The sequence below is a fragment of the Pinus tabuliformis genome, chromosome 1_1 (assembly GCF_031772625.1).
Source record: "Pinus tabuliformis cultivar Carrire ecotype Pingquan chromosome 1_1, CPIR1, whole genome shotgun sequence".
NCBI lineage: Eukaryota > Viridiplantae > Streptophyta > Pinopsida > Pinales > Pinaceae > Pinus > Pinus tabuliformis.
Window position 1 is genome coordinate 990,372,032 of NC_142297.1, and position 9,562 is coordinate 990,381,593.

The following is a 9,562-nucleotide window of genomic DNA, read 5'->3' on the forward strand; positions in this document are numbered from 1 at the left end:
AGAAATTACCACCCCTCAAACTCTCAAGATAGAAGGACATATCAAGAAGAAAAATATTCAAGTAGTGAAAGATCACATCAAGCATCAACAACAAGTTCTCCAACTTTTAAAGGATCATACCACTTTGGCGCAGAATCAAATGAAACAACAGGAAGATCAACATCGTAGTGAAAGAAGTTTTGATGTAGGCGATTGGGTATTTTTACGGCTACATATTAGGCAAGTTATTTACGAGAAGGAAATGTTGGCAATACTATATGCACTTAAGAAATGACGACCTTACCTAATGGGAAGACACTTCTAGGTAAAAGTGGATCATGATAGTCTTAAATACTCTTTAGAACAAAGATTATATTTAGAAGAACATAAGAAATGGGTCACAAATATGTTGGGTTATGACTTTGAAATCATTTACAAAAAAGGGAAGAAAAATGTCGTTGCAGATGCACTCTTAAGAAAGGATGAGGATGTGGAAACATTGTTTTGTGCTATTTCTATTATCCAACCAGATTGGATAAACGAAGCAAGGGATGAATGGAAGAAGGACGAAGAAGTGTGGCCACTCATCTAAAAGTTACATAAGATCCCAATTCAAACAATATTGCCAAAACTTGACAAGGAAGGAAAAATCATATTGGAGCCTGGAGCAGTCACAAAAACAAGAACCTGACAACTACGAAATCAATCAATTTTAGAGTATCTCATCAAGTGGAAGAACTTACCCGCCAAATATTCCACATGGGTGGACAAGAATTTTATACAGAAGCATCAAGAACTACTCAAGTGTTGAGGACAACACTTTTTCAAGAAGAGGGGCATGTCAGTTCCCTATACTACTAGTGTAACCCCTTATAGTTATTAGTACAACCCCGTTATTATAATGTTGTGCCCATGTAGTCCTCATATTATTATTATTGTGCCCTTACATTATTATTGTTATGACGGCTCTGATTATATTATGACCCCTTAGACTCCTATATATAGAAAGGAGGTCTTGTCATTTGTATCATCTAAGAATTGTTCATTTGTGTAATGTAAAGGAGGTTGCCCCCTCGAAGAGGATTATTTCTAAGGCATTGATCTATCTTTTCTATCTTTTTGTTAGCTGGTTACATAACATGACACAACTAGTTGATTCGTTTTTGAGAACTATCTCGTTTATTTTCTCATATTGTTTGACCCATTAGTATAGAGAATTGAACTAGGTAGTTCAAAAATGCTAAAATTATTTTTTTTTGCTAGAAAATTTAAATAAGGGAGAAATATGTACATACACAACCTTTGATTAATAAATATATAAAATTTCTATCCTTAACATAGGCCCTTTTATCATAGTCTTTGTTTTGTAACGGTAATGAGGAGTTTAATTGGAACCCACTTGGTGAAGTTTTAAGGTTGATGACTAGCATGTATTAACAACTTGACTCTTATGGAGTAACTATTCTAGTGTTTAGATATGAACCTTTGGATTGTATTTAATTTTATCCTAAACATAAATATGCTTTTACCTTGGGAAAAATAGTAGTGGATGTAAAATTGTATTGTTAACATTCTATTTACAATTTAGTAAGTTAATAGAAATTTAGTGTAGATTTCATATGTCATTTATCATATTCGTGTTTATTGATGTCTATAGTACTTGTTTATGATTATAATTTTCAATTCACACTTAAAAGGTCAATTTATGGAATGGTCAAATCATGTTGCCTTACCTGTTCAATGGGGTAATCTCCCGATGTGTTTGAATCGAATATAATAATATTCTAATAAATTGTCTACAAATAGGACTCCATCATTCACTATAGGTCCTGTTGACACCTAATCCTCAATGGATGGGTGAACTGGAATGTGAACAGTCATCAAGAAGATGAACTGCTCAGTCACACTCATGTATATAAACAATAGCTACCTAATGAAATATATGAATCAGTTTTTCTGTCCATTTTGGAGTTGCTCCTGGTCTGACATGGTATCAGAGCCAGTCCTAAGAATAGTCGTAACTCCCTTCTGCTTCTGTCACTGCCCAGAAATGATGATGCACTGCACTGCCTCTGACATGCCCAGAGATGCGTTGGTGCCATTGTGAACGTTGTTGAACGCTGCATGCTGCCTAAGTGTGAACGTTGTTGAACGCTGCACGCTGCCTGATCATGAACGCTGTTGAACGCTGCCTGACATTGACACACAGAAACAATATATTCAGCATCAGCAAATGCATGGTGGTATGATTCATTGAGTTTTTTTTCCTGGTCAGTAGAGATGGAAACGACAGTCTTTCCATATTTTTTTCATTTCCAAATAATCATTCAGAGCCCATTGGTACTTGGATTAATTCAGCCCAAACCAATCTGCCTGATACTCGTCCACCCTTGAATGTACACGCTGGATTTTAGCAACGGCATTCGAAATCGAACCCAAAACAGAGCCGACCAATGTCTCCGGTGAGCTAGTCGGGGCAGGAGAGGCTTGGGCCTCTACGTCCACAACATTCTTGGGCTTAGGACTGGCAGTTGTGGGTATAGGAGTAACGGCAGGGAGCTTAATAAAAACCGTATATCTGCCCGCTTTCCCAATCAAAGGAGGGGGGTGTCCATTTTTCCGGTTCGGCTCCGCCATTGTAGTCGCAACCCACTTCCAGACCACCCTAAACCGTGGACTGTATAAACCGTGGGCTGAGTTATATTGTGCATAAACCATGGAGTAAGTTGTAATCTTGTCCTTTTACATCAGTTTGGACTTGGCGGTCATCGTTTCCATCAGTGTGTGGAAAGATTCAGTCCTATAAATAAGAGCTACAGTCGATAATTGCAACATCGATTTTGTTGTGTCATTGTAATAAGTATAATTTGAAACGCATTTGTGATCTCGACTTGAGCATCAATTTCTAGGTTTAATAAATTCCTGTGGTGCGTTTCCTCCCGAGTGGTTTACCCATTTCTAAAAATTGTTTGTCTGAGCATTGATATCAAGCTCCTACATATTTTGTTAATCTGTCCTATAGTACATTTAAAGGGTTGAAGTAATATGTAATATTTTATGGGAATTTATTACATTTAAAAGGTTGAAGTGATATATAATACTTAATATTTGAAATACTGGATGCTTTTATATCAAATATTGGAGGGATTTGAAGAAATAAGTTTGGAGAAAATATGTTGCAGCTTGAAGTATTGAGGTACATATTGGAAGAGATTTGAAATTTTTGAGAATGCCCTTTTGAGTACAATTTCACTGTATATCAGCAGAAGTATTTTTTTTCTATCAACAGAAGTATTTTTTTACAGAATGCATTTAATCATCTCTATGGTAGGAATAGTTCTCACTGGCAAGGACAACTATCCTGAATGGTACCGGATGATAAAACACACCCTCATCTTCAATGAGTTGTGGAAAGGAGTGTGTGTCGGAGAAGAAGACAAAGACCCAGTGCAGCCTACATCAGATAAAGAGCTTGTCATTTGGGAAAACAAAAACAGCAAAGCTTATGCATTGATAGCAGCATCTGTAAATGAAGAAGTAAGTCGTCATATTTCATCTTATTCAACTGCCTTTGAAGCTTTACAAAAGCTGAAAGAACTTTATGACTCACATTCTGCACTTGAAGTTGTTCAGCTCATGATTAAACTCTTCACTCTTGAACTGAAAAATAATGATCCTCTTGCTCTTGCATCTGAAGTAAAATCCATAATGCATGATATCAAATCCACTAAGGTTGAGCTGGATATCCCTCTTATTTCTTTTCTCAAGGCACTCTATCCTACTTACTCCAATTATCTTGAGTCTTTACAAGCAAATGGAAATCTTAAAGATATAACCTTTGAATCTCTTGTGAAAAAGTTTGTTGAAAGAGAGAAAGCCTTTGGAAAGAAGACAGTTCCTGAGTCTTCTGAAGAGACTGTGTGCCTTGCTCATAAAGAAAATCATCCTACTCAAGACTCTACAAGAGGAAGAGGTGGACGAAGAGGAAGAGGAAGATATTTCAGACGAAGGGTGGGCAGACATTCTCAAGGAGAAAAGGCAGATTTGCATTGCATTCGCTGCAAACGAAATGGATCACATGATGCTTCTACATGCAAGCTACCATGGGACAAAATTGAGTAGAGAAGAAATCAGCAGAAAGGTAAAACTGATGATACAGACAAAGGTAAAGCACCTGAATCCGCTCACTATATTGAGGCACAATGTAACATTGGAGTAAATGAAGATTTTTTTAATGCTTCACTTACTTCTTCAAAAAATGATTGGTTGCTCGATTCAGAAGCAACCTGTCATATGACTCATAGGAAAGATTTTTTTGAAGATTTCACTGACAATGTTGATGGAGCAGTATACTTTGCAGATCAGTCAAAAATCAAGCCATCAGGGCTTGGCACAATCAGGCTTAAACTACCTGGTCTTCCAGACTTTCTTCTGGATCATGTTCTATATCTCCCACAACTCAAGAGAAACTTGTTGTCCTTGGTCCACATCCGCCAGCAAAGTCACTCCATTCATATGTTTGATGGCAAGCTTGAGGTAAGAAAAGCTTCTGACCACTCACTTGTCATGAGGGGAATAGAAGAAGAAAGACTTCTCAAACTGCAAGGAACCTCTGCTCATGCACAACATTTCTCATATATTTCTCATCATGAAGAAGATACACTTCCATCAAGTTTATTATGGTATGCTAGATTTGGACATTTAAACTATGACAGTCTCCGCTTATTGAAGAAAAATGCTGTTGTTGGTTTGCCTACAATTCCTAGAAAACATAAGCAATGTGATGCTTGCATTCTAGGAAAGCATAGCAAGCAGTATTTTCATGATTCACATTCAAGAGCACATAGGAAGCTTGAACTCATTCATTCAGATTTATGTGGTCCAATGGCTGTTCCTTCTACAAATGGAAATAAATATATCATGACATTTATTGATGATTACACCAGAATGTGTTGGGTTTATTTATTGAAGAACAAATCTGATGCTTTTCAAACATTCAAGAATTTTCATAAATGGATTGAAAATGATGCACAATCTCATATTGGGTGTATTCGCATTGATAATGGAAAAGAATATACATCAAATGAATTTGAACACTATCTTCGCCAACATGGGATTAAACATCAAACAACTATGCCTTATAATCCTCAACAGAATGGTGTAACTGAAAGAATGAACATAACAATCTTGAATATGGTGCGATCCATGCTTTTCTTCAAAAATGTAAAGATAATTTTTTGGGCTGATGTTGTTCTATGTGCTGCATATATAAAGAATAGATGTCCATCTAGTGTTATAAGAAACAAGACTCCTTATGAATTTTGGTATGGACATGTTCCTTCGGTAAAACATCTCAGGATCTTTGGTTCCACCTGTTATGCTTTAATACCAAAGGTACATAGAAACAAACTTGGTGCTAGAAGTCGTAAGTGTATCTTCCTGGGGTATTCAAACACCTCTAAAGCATATCGTCTCTATGATGAAGTAAATAAAAAGTTTGTTGTATCTAGAGATGTCATTTTTCTTGAATCATCCAAATCTGACAGTGTTGTTGAGCGGCAACTTGATCGCTTGGATAGATTCACAAAAACAAAATCATTTCAAGAGTTTGATAATCAGATTCCACATCTTGAAGGGGGGATTCCTATACTAGATCAACATGTGGAATCTTCTTCTGAAGAACAATCTCCCCTGCATGAAAATCCAACACCAGATGATCCTTTAAGTGATGTAATTGATAGAATTGGGAGACTCAATCTTGATTCAGTCGCAACTCAATCAACAGAGCAGCCTGGACCATCTCAGAAAGGTCCCCCAAAGTGGCTGACAAAGACACTTGAAAGTGTTCATCCTGATGAACTTGGAAAAACAGGAACCAGAAATTCAAACCAACAAAATGGAGGTGATGTAGATGACTCTAATTCACTTATTGATATGGATGTTAGTTATGATTGTGAATTGAACTTGTCTACAGATTTTGAACCAACTTCCTTCAAAGAAGCTGCTTCTCATGATGAATGGAAAGAAGCGATGAAAAAGGAGTATGATGCCCTCATAAAGAATGGCACTTGCAAGTTGGTTGACCCTCGATTTGGAACCAAACCAATTGGCTACAAGTGGGTCTACAACAACAAGTACAAAGCTGATGGCTCACTTGACAAGCACAAAGCTAGGCTTGTGGCAAAAGGTTTTGCACAGAAGGAAGGGGTCGATTATGAGGAAACGTTTGCCCCCACAGCAAAATGGGCCACCATCTGGACACTCTTTGCACTAGCTGCTTAGAACGGTTGGAAAGTCCATCAAATGGATGTAAAAACTGCATTCTTGAATGGAGATCTAAAAGAGAATGTTTTTATGTCCCAACCTGAAGGATTTGCTGTGAAAGGACATTAACATAAAGTATGCAAACTTGTGAAGTCCTTGTATGGCCTCAAACAAGCACCACGAGCCTGGTATGAAAAACTAACTGAGCATCTTCTGAAACTCAACTTCAATCATTTTAATCTTGATGATGCAACTTTATTTGTCAAGAAAGTTGGCAAAACAGTTGTATATCTTGTGGTATATGTAGATGATCTTTTAATGAAAGGGAACAATGAAAGCTATATTGCATCCATAAAGAAAGAATTAGGAAAAAGTTTTGAAATGACTGATTTGGGCTATGTTCATTACTATCTTGGCATTGATGTAACCCAACATCCAAAATCCATATTTCTTTCTCAAAAGAAATACATTGGAGATTTGTTAAACAGATTTGGCATGACAGAGTGCAATCCTCTTTCTAGTCCAATGGAACAAAACTTAAAGCTCACATCTATTGAAGGAAAGGAATTTGAGGATGCAACAAAGTATAGACAGCTTATAGGAAGTCTCATCTACCTCACTACTACCAGACTAGACATTTCGTTTGCTGTTGGAATCCTCTCCAGGTTTATGCAAAAGCCTTGTGAGGGACATTGGTCTGCTGCAAAAAGAGTTCTAAGGTACTTGAAGGGAACTCAAGACCTTGGAATCAAGTATACACAGGTGGACTTCAGGATACTCTGATTCAGACTTCGATGGAGACAAAGAAACTGGAGTATCTACTTTAGGATATGCTATGAGTCTTGGATCAGGAGTTGTCTCTTGGAGATCACGCAAACAATCAGTTCCAACAGATTCCACAACAGAAGCAGAATACGTGGCAACAGCTGAAGCAACAAAAGAAATTGCGTGGCTCAGGAAAATTCTTGAAGATTTGCAGGTAAAACAAGTACAATCAACTCCACTCATGATTGACAACACCTCTGCAATAAATTTGGCCAAGAACCCAAAATTCCATGATCGTACAAAGCACATCAATACTAAATATCATCTGATCCGACATCATGTTGAGGCCAAAACAATCCATCTCCGTCATTGTTCCACAAATGAGCAAATTGCAGACATCTTCACCAAAGCGCTTGGAAGAGAAAAGCTTGAAAGATTCAGAACGATGCTTGGACTCACCAACATCCCTTCAGATTAAGGGGGGAATGTTGACACCTAATCCTCAATGGATGGGTGAACTAGAATGTGAACAGTCATCAAGAAGATGAATTGTTCAGTCACACTCATGTATATAAACAATAGCTACCTAATGAAATATATGAATAAGTTTTTCTGTCCATTTTGGAGTTACTCCTGGTCTGACAGGTCCATAGAATAACCTCACCATAATCCTATGAATATTATAATATACCAAATTTCTCTTTCCTAAGTAATAATGCACTCAATCACAATTTTTTAGTTTTAATTTTCAATAGAGTTTGAGAGACAACAAGGATTCTCATAAAGGAGAAAAGGAAACATAAAATCCTTCAAATCATTCAAGGTGTTCTATATGGTTGGGTTGAACATGGGATAATTAGGAAGAAGCATCTATGATTTTCTCTCTATATGTCACATGAGAAATATGCATAGTGCATAATTTTTTGATCTTCAAGCATTTCTCTATGACAATGTTCCAATCATGAAAAGGGAGGAGCTATTCACGAGTGGGAAACATTGAATTGACGTGAGCGATTTTGTTGTAACCATGGGGCTACCTTGAGGTGGTTCTCAAATTTTTGGTTTCATGAAAAAGATATACAAAATAATGTTGTGTTTGAGGAAAAATTTTAAGGAAAAAAAAGTATCTTAAAGTGTAGAAACTTTGGTAAATCTTACTATTTTCTAATATGTATAGTAAAATGATTTTTCGCTATAAAACTAGGTGAATCAACTTTAGAAAAAAGAAAAAAAAAATCTCTTTTTTTCTTTATTTTATTTTGAAAAAATCACTAAACATGAACACATTTTCCATTATCCGCCCCTACAACTTTCTCCACTTGTAATCCATGGCCACATGGTTAAATAAAATACGAATCACATGCCCTCTGCAAATTATATATATATGAAAAAAATTATTGTTTTCTACTTTCTATTTATTCTTATTTTATGTATATCATATTTTTAAAACAAAATGATATCTGGAAAATAAATTAAATTATAAATCAAATTATACATGAGAAAGAACTAAAGAACTAAGAAAGAAGATAAAGCTCGCAACGTTACCTTGAAACTTAATCTCATAATTTTAGGTCTTCATATGGATAGATACATGGATAAATATTCTAAGATGAAAAAATTTCAACATTTAGGTACGGAATTGATGTTTAAACATATGCAATACATGTTAAAGTAAACGTAACTTACCATTCTTAAGAGGGTATAATTTTTTTTAATTATAAAACATTTTACTAAATAAAAATTTCATATTTTTAGAAGTCAATTAGATTCACTATCCTACATTTTTTGGGAAAAAAATGTTGTAATAAGTTTGCGCATACATTGAGTAAGTTATGCAAATCTCAAAATTCTTGCTTTGAGTTTATCCATGGTGCGTCAACTTCAAAGAACTATAAAAGGTATTGAAGAAATTATATATTTAAAAAAATGAAAATGTAACATATATGTTATTTAAAAGCAACAGTGAAGGGATGGATTTAATCACCAACCAAACGAAACGTAAGAATATCTTGGATCAATGTGTCAGTGACACTAGTGCATATTTTGAATCAAACATATTTTGACATGGGCTATTTACTATTTTACCAATCTACATTAATTGGTACTAAATATTAAAAAACAAAGATTAAGAAGGGTTAAAAAGACATTAGAAAGCGATGTAATGTCAAGAAATATGATTATGGAGAGTAGAAGGTATGATTATGGAGAGTAGAGAGTAGAAGGTGTGCAAGGGAGTTATAAAACATTTCTTTGGCTACACAAACAACATAGGTATTTTGGTGATTGTGAAAGTAGTATCAAGTACATGTCAATATTAACTCGTATACAAATATTTTGTCAATAACTAAATTATAAGATTTAAACATTTTACTCACATTTTTTTTCTTACTTTTAATTATTTTACAATATATATTTTTCTTTTATTCTAGTGGCCATCATTTTTCTATATAGAACATAATTTTTAGCTTCTGTTTTTATTTTAAATAGGAACATACATACTTACACATCCCTTCATGCTGCCTATAAATGAACCTCAGCGCAATGAATGGATAGT

At 35.4% G+C, this 9,562-nt stretch overlaps 1 pseudogene; it reads right to left on the bottom strand.

Moving 5' to 3' along the window:
* Nucleotides 1–2,016: 2,016 nt before the first annotated feature.
* LOC149217864 (uncharacterized) lies at nucleotides 2,017–2,616 on the bottom strand (annotated as a pseudogene).
* Nucleotides 2,617–9,562: the final 6,946 nt, after the last annotated feature.